We start from the raw sequence: 17,525 nt of genomic DNA on the forward strand, positions 1-17,525 counted from the left end.
GTAGCTGTGACTACAGACACATGCCACAATGCCTGGTTAATCTGTTGTATTTTTTGTAGAGATGGGTTTCACCATGTTGCCCAGGCTTATCTCAAACTCTTGAGTTCAAGTGATCCGCCTGCCTCAGTCTCCCAAAGTGCTAGGATTACAGGCATGTCCTAGTGTTTTAAAGGTAGTAGGTTTGGTCAGGAGGCAGGAGCAAGAGGAAAATGTGGGTAACAGCCTTAATTGTATTTTCCATGGGAAGGAACAGGAAAGGGATGATAAGCAGGCTTAGCATTGGCTGCTAAGCAAATGCTAAGCAGGCTCTGAGGCATAAGAGCTGTCCTTAATTGTCGGTTACTTTGTCGTTGAATAATTAAGGTGAGAAAATAGTGTCCAGAGTGTGAGAGCTCAATAAAGAAGGTGGTGAGGGAGCGCACTCTGTTGGTTTGTACTTGAAAGGCGCAATCTACAAAGTGCTGTTTACTATCTCTAGGAATTAGCTAACACTGAGAGGGGCCATCCTTCAAGGGTCCACAAGGCCCCAAGTCATCAATGCATCAAAATACAGAGAAACACCTGGTCCTTCTGCTACTTCACTTGCCTTTTATTCTGAGTCTTCCTCTTCTACATGAATTCATAGTATTGAGGACTAGTTCTTTTTTTTTTTTTTTTTTTTTTTTGGCAAAGTCTTCCTCTGTTGCCCAGGCTGGAGTGCAGTGACGTGATCCCCACTCACTGCAAGCTCTGCCTCCCAGGTTCGTGCTATTCTCCTGCCTCAGCCTCCCAAGTAGCTGGGACTACAGGTGCCCGCCACCATACCCAGCTAATTTTTTTGTATTTTTAGTAGAGACAGGGTTTCACCATGTTAGCCAGGATGGTCTTGATCTCCTGACCTCGTGATCTGCCCACCTCAGCCTCCCAAAGTGTTGGGATTACAGGCGTGAGCCACTGCGCCAGGCCATTGAGGACTAGTTCTTAGTGGCCTTATCAGAGCCCCAGCAGCAGAGAGTGGCTGGCTTGCAGGTGGTAAAAGAATTTACCAACAACAGTATAGGTTTGAAAAGGAAAGTTATATTAGATAACACATTGCAGCAGACTGCAACAGGGCACTTCAGCAAGAGAGGACAGAGCTGCACAGTGGATTTTACTTAGGAGTATTTACGGACCTTAAAGTGGGAGGCTAAGGATAATCTGGACCATCTTAGCCACACATGTCGTGATAAGTGATTACATCTGTAGACAGTTTGGTGCCATGATGTCAGCAAGGATTGCACAATGAGTTTCAACATGCATACATTCCAGAGACGTATAGAAATTCTAGTTAAGGGAGGAGACCACCCTTCATATTGTCTTATGCCCAATTTCTGCCTCCAAAGAAAGAAGACGTAAAAACTAAAAGGAGAAATGAAATCCACAAGCAAACAGCCCAGCGCCATGCCCTGGGCCTGGTAGTTAAAGATCAACCCCTGACCTAACCGGTTATGTTATCTATAGATTCCAAACATTGTATGGAAAAGCATTGTGAAAATCCCTGTCCTGTTCTGTTCCATTCTGATTACTGGTGCATGCAAGCCCCCTGCTTGCTCAATTGATCACAACCCTCTCACGTGGACCCCCTTAGAGTTGTAAGCTCTTAAAAGGGACAGAAATTGCTCACTCAGGTATCTTGGTTTTTGAGACATGAGTCTGCCAATGCTCCTGACCGTATAAAGCTCCTTCCTTCTTTAACCCAGTGTCTGAGGAGTTTTGTTTGTAGCTTGTCCTGCTACATAGTTACTTATAAGTTTTTTGTAAAGAAGCTTGGTACCAGATGCTGGCTTTAGATAATAGGGAAGTCTGGGCTGGGCGCAGTGCTTCATGCCTGTAATCACAGCACTTTGGGAGGCCAAGGCAGGCAGATCACGAGGTCAGGAGATCAAGACCATCCTGGCTAACATGGTGAAACCCCATCTCTACTAAAAATACAAAAAAAAAAATTAGCTGGGTATGGTGGAACACGCCTGTAATCCCAGCTACTCGGGAGGCTGAGGCAGGAGAATCACTTGAACCTGGGAGGCAGAGGTTGCAGTGAGCCAATATTGTGCCACCGCACTCCAGCCTGGCAACAGAGCAAGTCTCCATCTCAAAAAAAAAAAAAAAAAAAAAGGGAAGTCTAATTACTTATGAATTCCTCAGACAAGGAGTGTTGCCTCTGGATGGTCTGCTTGATAGCCACCAGGTGATCTTTGCTCTCCTCAGTTCTCAGTCCTTGGATATTGTTAGGGACAAATTGCCCCAAGAAAGCTTCTTTGGTGCTGCCCACCCCTCCCCCTAATGCTCTGCAACTCTTCTCTGTGCCACCCACCCTTCCCTAAGTCTCTTTACATTTTTCTAAGCCCTTATCAAGGGCCGTGGTGAAGCCAGCCGACTTTCACTTATCAGACCTTGCTGCGATAAGCAAACCCCAATTACAAACCATTCAGACCACACAGGGGAAGGTTGTGGGAAGCATAAACAAACTTTACCTACACCCTCCTGTAATAAACGTCACAAGGTGATATGTGGCAAAATTAACCAGCAAACAACCCCAGGATGCCGCCATACCAAAGAACTCCCTCAAGCTCCTCTCCCCAACATAAACCCCTCATTCTGTAAGCTTGGTGCTGCTTCCCTTGACTGTTAAGGGGGCAGCCGGCAGGTTAATAAAAACTTGCTCGCCTGACTTTGGTTCTATTTTTCCTTTCTCTTGGCTGACCTTACATTCTGGTGCCAAAACCCAGGAAGGGGATAGACTCTGGCCGGCTCTCGCTCTCTGTCTCTCTCTCTCTCACTCTCTCTTTCTCTCTCCCTCTCTCCCTCCCTCCCCTATCACCTATCTCTTGGCCAATCTCTCCCCTTCCCTGAACCTTCCAAAGACCCAGAGAATCTCCTAGACTCTCCCATTGCTGACGACTTCATCCACCATCAAAGCCTCCGCCAGGGTGAGTAAAAAGAGACTGTTGCTGTTCCCTGAAACCCTTGACCGCCTGTCTCTCAGTTTCCAAAAGACCCAGCGCTGGGTCAAGGACTTCCTCTGGCCTCCAGGCCTCTGGTTCCTCTGTTTCAGGGATGCCTGACACGGCGGTTACCTTCCCTATTCCAGACAAGTTCCGCGGGAAAGGGGACACCCTCTTCCACGTCCTTGTCACAGGCAGTCTCTTCTTCCTCTACGCGCCCCCCTACTTCCCCCATACTTCATTTCAGCTTTTCACTCTGCTCCTTCTAAAACTACCTGCTTTGGGTGCCTCCTATGCAATCTCAATACTCTTGGCCTCCGTTCAGAAATCCGCCCTAAAAGGCTTATCTTTTACTGTAATAACGCGTGGCCTCAATACAAATTAGATCATGACTCCCAGTGGTCCGAAAATGGCACTTTCGATTCCGACGTGCTCAGAGACTTAGACAACTTTTGCCACCGCAATGGGAAGTGGTCTGAGATTCCTTATGTTCTGGCTTTCTTTACTCTCTGTAGTCATCCTTCCCTCTGCCAGTCTTGCTCTACTTTTCAAATTATCCTCGCCCGCTCCAAACTCCACTCACCTCCTGCTCCCCTCACCCCAATAGCCCCAGCCGATGACTTCGCCTCCTTTGATCCCGCTGAGTTTTCCCCTACTCGACAACATCCTAATCCTCCACAAGAACAGCATGACCCCCCACTGTATGCCTCCACTCCGGCTCTACCTCCCTCTCTCCAACCATCCCGCCTCCGACTCTGAGTCCTCCCCGTCTCCACCCCTTACTCGTCCTCGAGCCCAACGTGCCCAGCAGCCCGCTCCCTTGCTTCCTCTCCGGGAAGTGGCAGGGGCCGAAGGGATCGTCCGTGTCCACGTCCCCTTTTCCCTCTCCGATTTCTCCCAAACTGAGGAACGTCTGGGGTCGTTGTCCTCCGATCCCGACACTTATATCAAAGAATTTAAATATCTCACCCAGTCTTATGAACTTACTTGGCATGATCTCTATATTATTCTGTCTTCTACCCTCCTTCCGGAAAAGGAAAGAATGTGACTTGCAGCCCAGGTCCATGCGGATGACTTCCATTGGCAAGATTTTACTAGGCCAGTAGGGGCCGCTGCAGTCCCCCTGGGAAGAGCCTACCTGGGAATATTAACCCACAGACCCCAGCCGGGCCTCCCGTAATCATACGATTACTTGCCTCATTGCAGGCCTTAACAAAACTGCCCATAAGGCTGTACATTTCGAAAAACTCAAAGAAACCTCCCAAAAGGCCAATGAAAACCCTGCCCAGTTCCTTTCTCGCCTTACAGAGGCTCTCCAAAAATATACCCATGTCAATCCTGCCTCCCAGGAAGGAACTATTGTTCTTAACACCCATTTTATTTCCCAATCTGTCCCCGACATCCGGCGCATATTTTAAAAGGCTGAAGATGGCCCTCAAACCCCACAACAAGACCTCCTAACCTGGCTTTCAAAGTCTTTAATAGCAGGGATGAGCAAAATAAATTAGATAAAGCCCAAAGAGATCGTGCTATAAATACCAACTTCCAGCAGCAGCTATCCATCAGCCCAGCCGTATTACCCAAGGGCACAAAGATCTGATAGCAGCAACCCTCCTGGGCCTTGTTTTAAGTGTGGCAAAGAAGGCCACTAGGCATGGGCGTGTCCTAACCCTCGAGTGCCAAAGAGCCCTTGCCCAGTCTGCCAGCAGACAGGCCACTGGAAGTCCCTCTGTCCTCTCAGCAAACGGACAGACAAGCCTGCTCCTCAGAGCCACCGCCCCTTCAACAAGACAAAAAGTGAAGAATTGCTTGCACTCCCACAGCTCCTCGGCCTAGCCACTGAAGACTGATGAGGCCCAGGGCCCCTGGCCCCCACTGCCATCACTGCATGGAGCCCAGTGTAACTCTACTGGTAGCAGGTAAGCCGATCTCTTTTTCAATCGATAGCGGGGCCAACTACTGGGCTTTGCTTGAATTTTCAGCACCCACTCATCCCTCCTAGGTCTCAGTTGTGGGGCTTGATGGACTCATCTCACGTCAGTCCACGCGCCAACAGACCCCTTACTTGCTCTCGGTTTGATACTGTTTTCTCACACTCTTTCCTTATCATGCCTCGTTGCCCTACCCCCCATTCTAGGCCAAGACCTTTTAGCCAAATTCAAAGATTCTGTCACCTTTTTCTGCCTTCCTCAACCAGAGTCCCTCCTACCCCTTTGCGCTATTTCCGGCCCCTGAGCCCCCTTTCCAGTACCCACTTCCCACCTCTCTTGTAAATCCAATAGTATGGGACACCACCACCCCTTCCTTAGCTGCTCACCGTGACCCCATCAAAATCCAGTTAAAAGACCCCTCTAAATTTCTCAATGTCCCCCAGTACCCCATCTCCCTAACCCACCAAAAAGGCTCACAGCCAGTCACAAGCTCTGCTCACATGGTCTTCTTAGGCCAACACATTTTCCATATAACACCCCCATCCTCTTGGTTAAAATATCAGCTACTCGGAGAGGCTGAGGCAGGAGAATGGCGTGAACCCGGGAGGCAGAGCTTGCAGTGAGCCGAGATTGCGCCACTGCACTCCAGCCTGGGCGACAGAGCGAGATTCCGTCTCAAAAAAAAAAAAAAATCAGATGGCTCAGCCGGGCGCGGTGGCTCACGCTTGTAATCCCAGCACTTCGGGAGGCCGAGGCGGGCGGATCACGAGGTCAGGAGATCGAGACCACAGTGAAACCCTGTCTCTACTAAAAATACAAAAAAATTAGCTGGGCATGGTGGCGGGCGCCTAGTCCCAGCTACTCGGAGAGGCTGAGGCAGGAGAATGGCGGGAACCCGGGAGGCGGAGCTTGCAGTGAGCCGAGATTGCGCCACTGCACTCCAGCCTGGGTGACAGAGCGAGACTCCATCCCAAAAAAAAAAAAAATATATCAGATGGCTCATACCGACTCATCCAAGACCTCCAAGCCATCAATCAGGCCATCCTTCCTATTCATCCCATAGTCCCTAACCCCTATACCCTTCTCTCTCTCATTCCCTCCAACACCACCCACTACACTGCTATTGACCTGAAAGATACCTTTTTAACTATTCCCCTTCACCCTGACTCCCAAAACCTCTTTGCGTTCACCTGGAGTGACCCTGACACCCTCCAGTCACAACAACTCACCTGGACTGTCCTCCCTCAAGGCTTCAGAGATAGCCCTCATTTCTTTAGACAAGTTTTAGCTTGAAATCTCACCTCCTTAAACCTTTCCCCCAGCTGTCTTCTTCAATACATGGACAAACTTCTCCTTTGCAGCCCCTCTCTAGAAGACTCTCAAACCCACACAGTCTCTCTCTTAAACTTTCTTGCCACCAAAAGGTATAGAGTCTCCCCCTCCAAAGCTCAACTTTCCAGCTCCATAGGAACTTACCTAAGAGTTCAACTTTCCCCTGGGGACCAGGCTATGACCCCGCCCAAGAGGCACTAATAGATAATCTGCCCGCCCCCCCACCAAAAGGAAAGTCCTTTCCTTCCTAGGACTAGCAGGTTTTTTTAGAATATGGATTCCCAACTTTGCCCTCCTAGCTCACCCCCTCTATGAAGCAGCCAAAGGCCCCTTCAATGAGCCCCTAAATCCCTCACATAACATACTCCCCAGCTTCCACAAACTTCAAACCACTCTTGTCACTGCACCAGCTCTGTCCTTACCTGATCTCTCCCAACCTTTCACTCTCTATACTGCTGAAAGCTGAGGAATAGCCCTTGGTGTCTTAGGGCAACAGAAAGGAGACCCTCCTTCCTTGGCCCCTGTAGCCTACCTCTCTAAACAATTAGACAACACAGTCAGAGGATGGCCAACCTGTCTTAGAGCGCTAGCAGCAGCAGCTGCTTTAGCTCTAGAAAGCAGGAAACTAACACGTAGTCAAAATACCACCATCTACAGTCCTCATAATCTACAGCATCTCCTCTCCTCCCAAGCATTAGGCTCCCTTCCTCCTTCCCAGATTCAATTACTTCATGCCCTCTTTTGTTACGGGAAGTCAGGGACCCTGAATGGAGGGACTGGCTGGAGCTGAGGCAGAAGAACATAAATTGTGAAGATTTTGTGGACATTTATCAGTTCCCCAAATTAATACTTTTATAATTTCTTATGCCTGTCTTTACTGCAGTCTCTGAACATAAATTGTGAAGATTTCTTGGACATGTATCAGTTCCCAAAATTAATACTTTTATAATTTCTTATGCCTATCTTTACTGCAGTCTCTGAACATAAATTGTGAAGATTTCATGGACATTTATCACTTCCCCAATCAATACTCTTATAATTTCTTATGCCTGTCTTTACTTTAATCTCTTATTCCTGTTATCTTCCTAAGCTGAGAGTGTATGTCACCTCAGGACCACTATTGTACAAATTGATTGTAAAATATGTGTGTTTGAACAATATGAAATCAGTGCACCCTGAAAAAGAACAGAATAACAGCGATTTTCAGGGAACAAGGAAAGATAACCATAAGGTCTGACTGCCTGCGGGGTCAGGCAGAACAGAGCCATATTTTTCTTCTTGCAGAGAGCCTCTAGACAGACATGTGAATAGGAGAAATATTGCTGAATTCTTTTCCCAGCAAGAAATATTAATAATTGAGATCCTGGGGAAGGAATGCATTCTCGGGGGTAGGTCTATAGATGGCTGCTCTGGAAGTGTCTGTCTTATGTGGTTGAGATAAGGACTGAAATACACCCTGGTCTCCTGCAGTACCCTCAGGCTTACTAGGATTGGGAAATTCCAGCCTGGTAAATTCTAGTCAGACCGGTTGTCTGTTCTCAAACCCTGTTTCCTGTTAAGATGTTTATCAAGACAATGTGTGCACAGCAGGACATAGGCCCTCATCAGTAATTCTAATTTTGCCTTGCCTTGTGACCTTTACTGCCCTTTGAAGCATGTGATCTTTGTGACTTACTCCCTGTTCATACACCCCCTCCCCTTTTAAAATCCCTAATAAAAACTTGCTGGTTTTTGGCTCGGAGTTGCCATCACTGTGTCCTACCAATATGTGAAGATACCCCCAGAGGCCCGCTGTAAAATTTCTCTCTTTGTACTCTTTCACTTTATTTCTCAGACCGGCCGACACTTAGGGAAAATAGAAAGAACCTACATTGAAATATTGGGGGCTGGTTCCCCCGATACTCTTTATCAAAAATCCCGAATTCAGTCTTGCCAAAAATGCTCACCTCACCCAGCATCCTTACTCCTTGTATCTTCTTCCCCTCCTACTCATTCTTGCACTGACATCCTAGATCACCTGCAGCCATACTTTCCCAACATTTCCTCCGAGCCTCTCACCAACCCCGATGACCAGCTATGTATAGATGGCTCCTCTTCCTGGCCCACTGGCTCCCCCAAAATTGCTGGGTATGCAGTTGTTTCCCTTGACCAAGTAACTGAAGCTAAGCGCCTACCTCCAGGGACCTCCTCTGAAAAAGCTGAACTCATAGCTCTCACCAGAGCCCTAACCGTTTCCAAAGGCAGACGAGTCAACATTTACACAGACTCCAAATATGCATATCACATTCTTCATTCCCATGCCACCATCTGGCAAGACAGGGGATTCCTCACTGTCAAAGGGACCCCTATCACTAACGGCCCCCTTATTTACCAACTCCTTCAGGCCACACATCTCCCAACTGAGGCAGGAGTTGTACACTGTCAGGGACATCAAATGGGAACAGATAAAATCTCAAGAGGGAACAGAAAGGCTGATGAGGCAGCAAAAGAAGCCTCCCTTTCTTCCGCTCCTGCCTCCCTCCTCCTCATTACCCCTGCAATCCAACCTCAATACTCCCCTACTGAGAAGGCCTTATTACTGCAACAAGGAACCTTCCTCCAGGGGGACTGCATAGTTAAGGACCAGAAGCTAGTCCTTCCCCAGGGACAAACTGACAAAATCCTGACATCCCTCCACCAATCCTTCCATATTGGTGCATGTCCCCTGTATCTCCTCCTCCACCCATATTTCTTCTTCCCTCACCTGTTCACCTCACTAAAAAACATAACTTCAAATTGTTGTGTATGCTCTGTCACCTCCTCTCAAGGAGCCCTCCATTCCCCATCTATTCCTGCACACCAGCTAAGAGGAACACTCCCAGGGGAACACTGGCAAATAGACTTCACCCACATGCCTCCTGTCAAAAACACAAGATTCCTTCTCACTCTTGTAGACACCTTCTCTGGGTGGGTGGAGGCATTTCCTACCTCTTCAGAGAAAGCTGCAGTAGTCTCCCAGATCCTTATCACAGAAATCATCCCTAGGTTTGGTCTCCCTTGCTCCATTCAATCAGACAATGGCCCTGCCTTCATTTCCCAAATCACCCAACAGGTCTCCCAGCCCCTTGGCGTCCACTGGTGCCTCCATATCCCATATTGACTCCAATCATTAAGAAAAGTTGAAAGGACAAACGGAATCCTTAAAACTCAGTTGAGGCTGGGCCCGGTGGCTCACGCCTGTAATCCCAGCACTTTGGGAGGCCGAGGCGGGTGGATCACGAAGTCAGGAGATCGAGACCACTGTGAAACCCTGTCTCTACTAAAAATATAAAAAATTAGCTGGGCACAGTGACGGGCACCTGTAGTCCCAGCTACTCAGGAGGCTGAAGCAGGAGAATGGCATGAACCCGGGAGGCGGAGCTTGCAGTGAGCCGAGATCGCGCCACTGCACTCCAGCCGGGGTGACAGCGAGACTCCGTCTCAAAAAAAAAAAACAACTCAGTTGACCAAACTCACTCTAGAAGTCCAGAGGCCCTGGACTTCCCTCCTACCCATAGCTCTAGCCCGCATCAGAGCCAGCCCAAAGGCACCCTCCTTCCTCAGCCCATTTGAATTTATGTATGGATGCCCTTTCCTCTTACAAAACAGGCCTTCTTCTGATTTTCAATTAGGAGAATACCTCCCAACACTCTCCCTCATCTGCCATCTCCTCCACAAACAGGCAGACCAGGCCCTCCTAAAACTGCATAAAGTCCCCACTGACCAGACCCTCCTACCAGGAGAACATGTTTTCCTAAAAGCCCTTAACCCAACCAGCCTTTAACCAAAAGGGGAAGGCCCTTTCCGGGTCATCCTTACAACCCCTACTGCAGCCAAACTCTCAGGACATACCTCCTGGTATCACCTTTCCAGGTTAAAGAGAGCTCCCACCTCTGATCTACCGACCTGCACTTCACCAACTTCTAATCGGTATTCTAGCACATTCCTCGGGCCAAACTGAGTCTGCCTCACATCCATCCCAGAAGAAACTTCATATCAGTAAATCCATCCATCGCAAACAGGTTTAAACTACTATTACAACTAGCCTCCTTTAATGGAAACACTCTATTACACCTTAATTGCAGGCATTATAGTACTTACCCTGTATAGTGTAATTCCTTTCGATTGGAATACCAGCCAAAAACTCTCCCTCACTTTAGCCTTCTGCCTAATCGTTATGCTTATAGCAGGAATCACAATCACAAACAAACATTCCCACATCCTCCCTAGATACCCTGCTTTTGTCTATCCCGCTGCTTCAGTCTCTTCCTCACTCCCTCTCACAAGATATTTCCTGGTTCTGCCCATGGAACAACACCCTGGAAGCCTTTTTTGAGTGGATAACCGACGTTTTCTTTTTTATTTATTTATTTTTTTTGAGACGGAGTCTCGCTCTGTCGCCCAGGCTGGAGTGCAGTGGCGCAATCTCGACTCACTGCAAGCTCCGCCTCCCGGGTTCACGCCATTCTCCTGCCTCAGCCTCTCTGAGTAGCTGGGACTACAGGTGCCCGCCACCACGCCTGGCTAATTTTTTTGTATTTTTAGTAGAGACGGGGTTTCACCGTGGTCTAGATCTCCTGACCTCATGATCTGCCCGCCTCGGCCTCCCAAAGTGCTGGGATTACAAGCATGAGCCACCGCGCCCGGCCGATAACCGACCTTTTCTTCCAAGGCTCTCTATGGCTTCACTCTGGTGAAACCGAACTATTTACTTTTCTGCTCACTCTCTGCCTTTCTAACCCATCTCAGAATCAATACCCCAGCCCTTCTTTCAGCCCAACCAATACCTATAACCCCTGAACACCTATACAGAACACTTAATCTCACACACTCCTTACTAAAAAACTCCAATTCCTCCCTGGCAAGAGACTGCTGGCTCTGTGTATCCCTCCTCTCCACAACATACAATGCAATCCCTGCCTCAGCCTATAACTGGACTTCCACCCAAGTAACCTACCATCCCGAAATCCTCATTAACAGCCGCCTCGAACTCAACATGCCGGCATTAACAGAAATCTCCCCCCAGTTAGCTAGCGAGTTCTAGCTGTTACAACCTTACATCCCTACTTACCCAACGTATCCCCCTACCGCAGCCATGATAAACCCATATTAGGAGCCATAACAACCCACACAATCTTATCCTATCCAGCACCACTCTGCGTCCAACGACTTCTACCCTCTGGCATTCCCCTCGGCAACCTGAATTCCAAACTGTGCAACTATACCCTACAACTCAAACCTTCCACTGAACATACTACTCTCAAAGCCACCAACAATAAAGACAGGCTTCATTTCTCTAGCCTCCCCCCGCCCCCCGCACCCCTGCCCTTGACACCTCCCACCTCCTTAATAAAAATTCAGAGTACTGTAACGGCCGACACTTCCCCTGTTTATCCCTCTTCCCTTGGCTGCCCTCTCCATGCACCATCCCTGCACCCACCACCTGCGACTGCCTGCTTATCCCAACATTCAACAACACTCCCACATGGATCTTAGTGGACACAAAATACTTCCTCTTACACTAGGAAAAAAGAACCCAAAAGCCTCCCGGCCTAAACCAAACACCCCTTTACAACCACTTATAGCAGCAGCCCTAGCCAGGACCCTAGGAGTATGGATGCACGAGAATAACAAAATAATACATCTTTTTAGCACACACAAGCAGTTCTGTCTACCAAGCTAAGGTATACTTTTCCTAGGTGGTGCTTCAACTTATATTTGCCTCCCTTCTAACTGGACGGGCACCTGCACCCTGGTTTTCCTCAGTCCAAAAATCAATGTTGCCCCAGGAAACCAACCCCTACCAATACCCCATCCGACACCCCTACCAATACCCCATCCGACACCGCCGTGCTATTCAATTCATACCTCTATTAGTAGCCCTCGGAATAATTACAGGAGTTGGAAGTGGGATTACGGGATTAACCACCTTCATTTCCTATTACCAATCCCTCTCCAAAGATCTCACAGATAGCTTGGAAGAGATAGCCAAATCCATTACAACTCTCCAATCACAAATAGATTCTTTAGTGGTGGTGGTTCTTCAAAACCGCGAGGCTTACACCTACTCACAGCCGAAAAAGGAGGACTCTGCCTTTTTCTAGATGAACAGTGTTGCTTTTATTTTAACCAATCTAGCTTAGTACAAGATGCTGTAAAAATACTAAAGGACCGAGCATAAAAAATTAAAGAAAACATCCTGCGATGGCCAGCGTGGCCCTCCCAGTCCTTTAGTAGCTGGTTTCTGTGGCTAATGCCCCTCCCAGGCCTGGCCATAACTATTCGTCTTTTTCTAGCATTCAGCCCTTGTCTCCTATGCCTTCTCACCCAGTTTTTACAGGACCCTATCAGCACCTTCACCCATGGGACAATACAAGATATGATGCTGCTCCAGGAATACCAACGGCTCCAAGAACGGCAGTCCCTACCGTCCAGCCTTCCCCCACAACTGTCGCCCTTTCCCAGTAAGAAGCAGCCAGATGAGAACGGCGCCCCTCTTCTATTACCTATTAAAAGGCTGGAATGTTAGGGAGAAACTGCCCCAAGAAAGCTTCTTTGTGCTGCCCACCCCTCCCCCAAGGCTCTGCAATTCTTCTCCATGCCGCCCACCCTTCCCCAAGCCTCTTTACATTTCTAAGCCCTTATATAGTCGCTGCGGTGAAGCCAACAGACTTCACTTATCAGACCTTGCTGCGATAAGTAAACCCCAATTACAAACCAACCAGACCGCACAGGGGGAGGTTGTGGGAAGCATAAACAAACTTTACTACACCCTCCTGTAATAAATGTCACAAGGTGATATGTGGCAAAATTAACCAGCAAACAACCCTGGGATGTGTCCATACCAAAAAACTCCCTCAAACTCCCCTCCCCAATATAAACCCCTCATTCTGTAAGCTTGGTGCTGCTTCCCTTGACTATTAAGGGGGCAGCCGACAGGTTAATAAAAACTTGCTCACCTGACTTTGGGTCTATTTTTCCTTTCTCTCGGCTGATCTTACAGATATCTTTTTATCTCTCTCTACATTCACTTGGTGATCACACAATTACGCTCATCACTTTAAGTGGCATCCATTTTTTTTTTTTTTATTGTTTGTTTGGTTTGAGATGGAGTTTCGCTCTTGTCGCCCAAGCTGGAGTGCAGTGGTGCGATCTCGGCTCACTGCAGCCTCTGCCTCCCAGGTTCAAGTGATTCTCCCACCTCAGCCTCCCCAGTAGCTGGGATTACAGGCATGCACCACTATGCCTCGCTAATTTTTGTATTTTTAGTACAGATGGGGTTTCACCATGTTGACCAGGCTGGTCTCGAACTCCAGACCTCAGGTGATCTGCCCGCTTCGGCCTCCCAAAGTGCAGGGATTACAGGTGTGAGCCACTGAGCCCGGGCAGCATCCGTATATTTCCACTCCCAATTTCTTATCTGAAGCCTGAACCCCTCCCATAAGTTCTATGCTCTAATATCTAACTGCCTACTCAGGTTAGCATCTAGAAGGCTATTAGATGTCTCAAATTTAATTCAACTCCTATATTCTCCCCCAACAGAGTTCTACTGGAAGCCTTTTTTTTCTTTTTCCTTTCTTTTTTTCTTTTTTTTTTTTTTTTTTGAGACAGAGTCTTGCACTGTTGCCCCAGCTGAGTGCAGTGGTGCGATCTTGGCTCACTGCAACCTCCGCCTCTCAGGTTCAAGCGATTCTCCTGCCTCAGCCTCCCAAGTAGTTGGTATTACAGGCGCCCACCAGCACACCCAGCTAATTTTTTGTATTTTTAGTAGAGATGGGGTTTCACTATGTTGGTCAGGCTGATCTCAAACTCCTGACCTCGTGATCCGCCTGCCTCGGCCTCCCAAAGTCCTGGGATTACAGGCGTGAACCGCCGTGCCCAGCCAGAAGCCTTTTCTTTCTTAGTAAACAACAAATCCATTCTTGCTGAGGCCAAAATCCCTGGAGTCATCTGATTTTAATTGCATACCATAATCATCAAGTAGAATCTGAAATTTAAAACAAAATACTGAAACTGCCTTTGAAAAAATCATAACTGAGAAAAATATTACAGTGAAAGAGATCCATCTTGCTTCTAACCCCCGGGCTGTCATTGTTCATTCCTGGGCCTAGGTTGAACTAACTTTGGGAGGAACTTAGTTTACAGTTTAGCTTTGAAACGAAGACAACAGCCCTTTCCCAAAACAAGCCTCCTTCCTTCCTGGAGACTAGACTACCTTTGCAGGACTAACAAATTAGCCACAAGATTAGAAATTACGGTTTAGGAGCCATACTGCTGGAGGCTGCAAGATTCTAAACCTCTTCAAATTGCTCCTAGGGATAACATCACTATTGCAAAACCTAAGATCAGTGCTTGAGATATTTTGCAGACACTGCACTTGATGCATCAGCTGGCACCAATCAGATCGATAAACTGGCTCATCTGGTCTTGTGGCCCCCACCCAGGAACTGACTTAGCAGTGACAAGAGGACAGCTTTGACTCCCATCTCTGACCCGACCAATCAGAACTCCCAAGTCACTGGCCCCCTACTCAGCAATTTTTTTTTTTTTTTTTTTTGAGGCAGAGTCTCACTCTGTTGCCCAGGGTGGAGTGCAGTGGCATGATGTCAGCTCACTACAATCTCTACCCTCCGGGTTCAAGCAATTCTCCTGCCTCAGCCTCCCGAGTAGCTGGGACTACAGGCGCACGCTGCCATGCCCAGCTAATTTTTTGTATTTTAGTAGAGACGTGGTTTCACCATGTTGCCCAGGCTGTTCTTGAACTCCTGAACTCAGGCAATCCACCTGCCTCGGCCTCCCAAAGTGCTAGGATTACAGGAGTGAGCCACCGCACCACGCAGCAAATTATTCTTAAAAACTCCATTTCCCGAATTCTCGGGGAGACTGATTGGAGTAATAATAAAACTCTGGGCCAGACACAGTGGCTCACACCTGTAGTCCCAGCACTTTGGGAGGCCAAGGCGGGTGGATCACCTGAGGTCAGGAGTTCAAGAACCAGACTGGCCAACATGGTGAAGCCCCATCTCTACTAAAAATACAAAAATTAGCTGGTGTGGTGGCGTGTGCCTGTAATCCCAGCTACTCTGGAGGCTGAGGCAGGAGAATTGCTTGAACCCGGGAGGTGGAGGTTACAGTGAGCCAAGATCACGCCACTGCACTCCAGCCTGGGTGACAGAGGGAGACTCTGTCTCAAAAAAAAAAAAAAAGTGGGACATTTAAGAGGTGATGAGGTCATTAGGGTTCTGCTGTAATGAATGGATGATAGCCCTTATAAAATGGCTCAGGGGAACTAGCTAGCTCCCTTTCCATCTCTTATGCCATGTGAGGACACATGTGTTCCTGCCCTCCAGAGGATGCAGCATTCCAGTAGCCATCTGGGAAGCAGAGACTGAGCCCTTAACAGACATCACACCTATTGGCACTTTGCTCTTGGACTTCCCAGCCTCCAGAACTGTGAGGAATAAATTTTGTTCTTTATAAATTACCCAGTCTCGGGCTGGGCGTGGTGGCTCATGCTTGTAATCCCAGCACTTTGGGAGGCCGAGGCGGGCGGATCACGAGGTCAGGAGATCGAGACCATGGTGAAACCCCGTCTCTACTAAAAATACAAAAAATTAGCCAGGCGTGGTGGTGGGCGCCTGTAGTCCCAGCTACTCGGAGGGGCTGAGGCAGGAGAATGGCGTGAACCCGGGAGGCGGAGCTTGCAGTGAGCTGAGACTGCGCCACTGCACTCCAGCCTGGGCGACAGAGCAAGACTCCGTCTCAAAAAATAAAAAAATAAAAAATAATAAAAAAAAATTACCCAGTCTCAGATATTTTATTATAGCAGCACAAATAATTAATAAAAAAGTAATTAATTATTTTTTTTAAATGCCTCTCCATCCTAGGAAGCCTAGCCAAGGTCCTGCTGTCCTATAGGTTTCAGTGACTTTCTCTCTTCTTGCGATCCCCAAAATGTCCTGAGGTTCCTGGGCCTGTGCGAAGTGACTGTCCCTTACACATCGCAAGGGAAACATGTGAGGGAATCTTGTGTACGAGATACAAGGCCAGCTTTTTCCTTCAAGGGGCCATATTGGCTCCATGGAGTCAACCTTAGTTCCTGAAAATTGTGTGATTATATCTGAAAATATGACATTTCAGTCAAAGCTTTGGTAACATGACTAATGTTTCCAATTGTGTCTTGGTACAAAGAGAGCAGATTCTTACTGAACTTATGCAAATAATTATATTGCCATGAAAATAAAAATACTAATATTTTCTGAATTCTACAGGGATCAAGTAGGAAGAACAGAAATGTTTACATTCTTTGTACAAAATTATAACTTACCAAATTGCTGTAAGCAATAGATAGCTTAGGAGAAAAGAAAATGGTATTCACATTATAATGATACTGACAAGGAAATTTTGTTATTTCAAGACATACAATATTTTAAGATAATAACTAGAATTATGACTAATACTATGGTATCAGGACTGTCAGATTTCTAGGAACTTTATGTAATTTCTTGAACACTAGTACTAAATATACCCAAAAATGTATGACTTAAGGAAGGTAAAACATCACTTTTCATTTGATAATACTTCCTATGCAAATTTAACATATCAAATAAGCTTAATTATTTTAATATCTTCCCTAAGGAGGGAAAAAAATTCTTTTGAGATAATGTAGGGGCCCTTGGAACATTCCAAAGTTATTTCAAGGTCAAAAGAACTTAATTTAGAAGTTGATTTTGGGAAGTTGTAAAAAATGTCAAAAGGTTTAAAATACTCAAATAAATAGTACCACAGGTCACTGTGAAATGATATTTAGTTACACAAAGAGCCTGGTGCAGTGGCTCACACCTGTAATCTCTGCACTTTGGGAGGCCGAGGTGGCAGGATTGCCTCAGGTCAGGAGTTCGAGACCAGCCTGACCAACATGGTGAAACCCTGTCTCTACGAAAAATACAAAAATTAGCCAGGCATGGGGGCACAAGCCTGTAATCCCAGCTACTCAGGAGGCTGAGGCAGAAGAATCACTTGAACCCAGGAGGTGAAGGTTGCAGTGAGCTGAGATCGCACCACTGAACTCCAGCCTGGGCAACAGAATGAGACTCAGTTATACAAAGAGACAAAAGATTTTAAAGCCAAAGACAGAAAGTTACCGAGTTGTAGGGAAAACATCCACTCTTTTAATAGAGAGGACTCAATTTTCTTGAGTAATGAAAGACCTGATAAAATACAAGATCAAGTACAGGAAACTATTTTGTTTTGTTTTTTGTTTTTTTTTTTTTTTTTGAGACGG

The 17,525-nt window shown here is 47.2% G+C and overlaps 1 long non-coding RNA gene across 1 annotated transcript; it reads left to right on the plus strand.

The window, feature by feature from the left end:
* Positions 1–2,873: 2,873 nt before the first annotated feature.
* Positions 2,874–13,122, plus strand: LOC131384297 (uncharacterized). Its single transcript, XR_009215001.1, has 3 exons — positions 2,874–2,945; positions 4,784–4,879; positions 12,573–13,122. It is a non-coding gene; the product is annotated as an uncharacterized LOC131384297 (long non-coding RNA).
* Positions 13,123–17,525: the final 4,403 nt, after the last annotated feature.

Source organism: Hylobates moloch, unplaced genomic scaffold, assembly GCF_009828535.3.
Source record: "Hylobates moloch isolate HMO894 unplaced genomic scaffold, HMol_V3 SCAFFOLD_9, whole genome shotgun sequence".
Lineage (NCBI taxonomy): Eukaryota > Metazoa > Chordata > Mammalia > Primates > Hylobatidae > Hylobates > Hylobates moloch.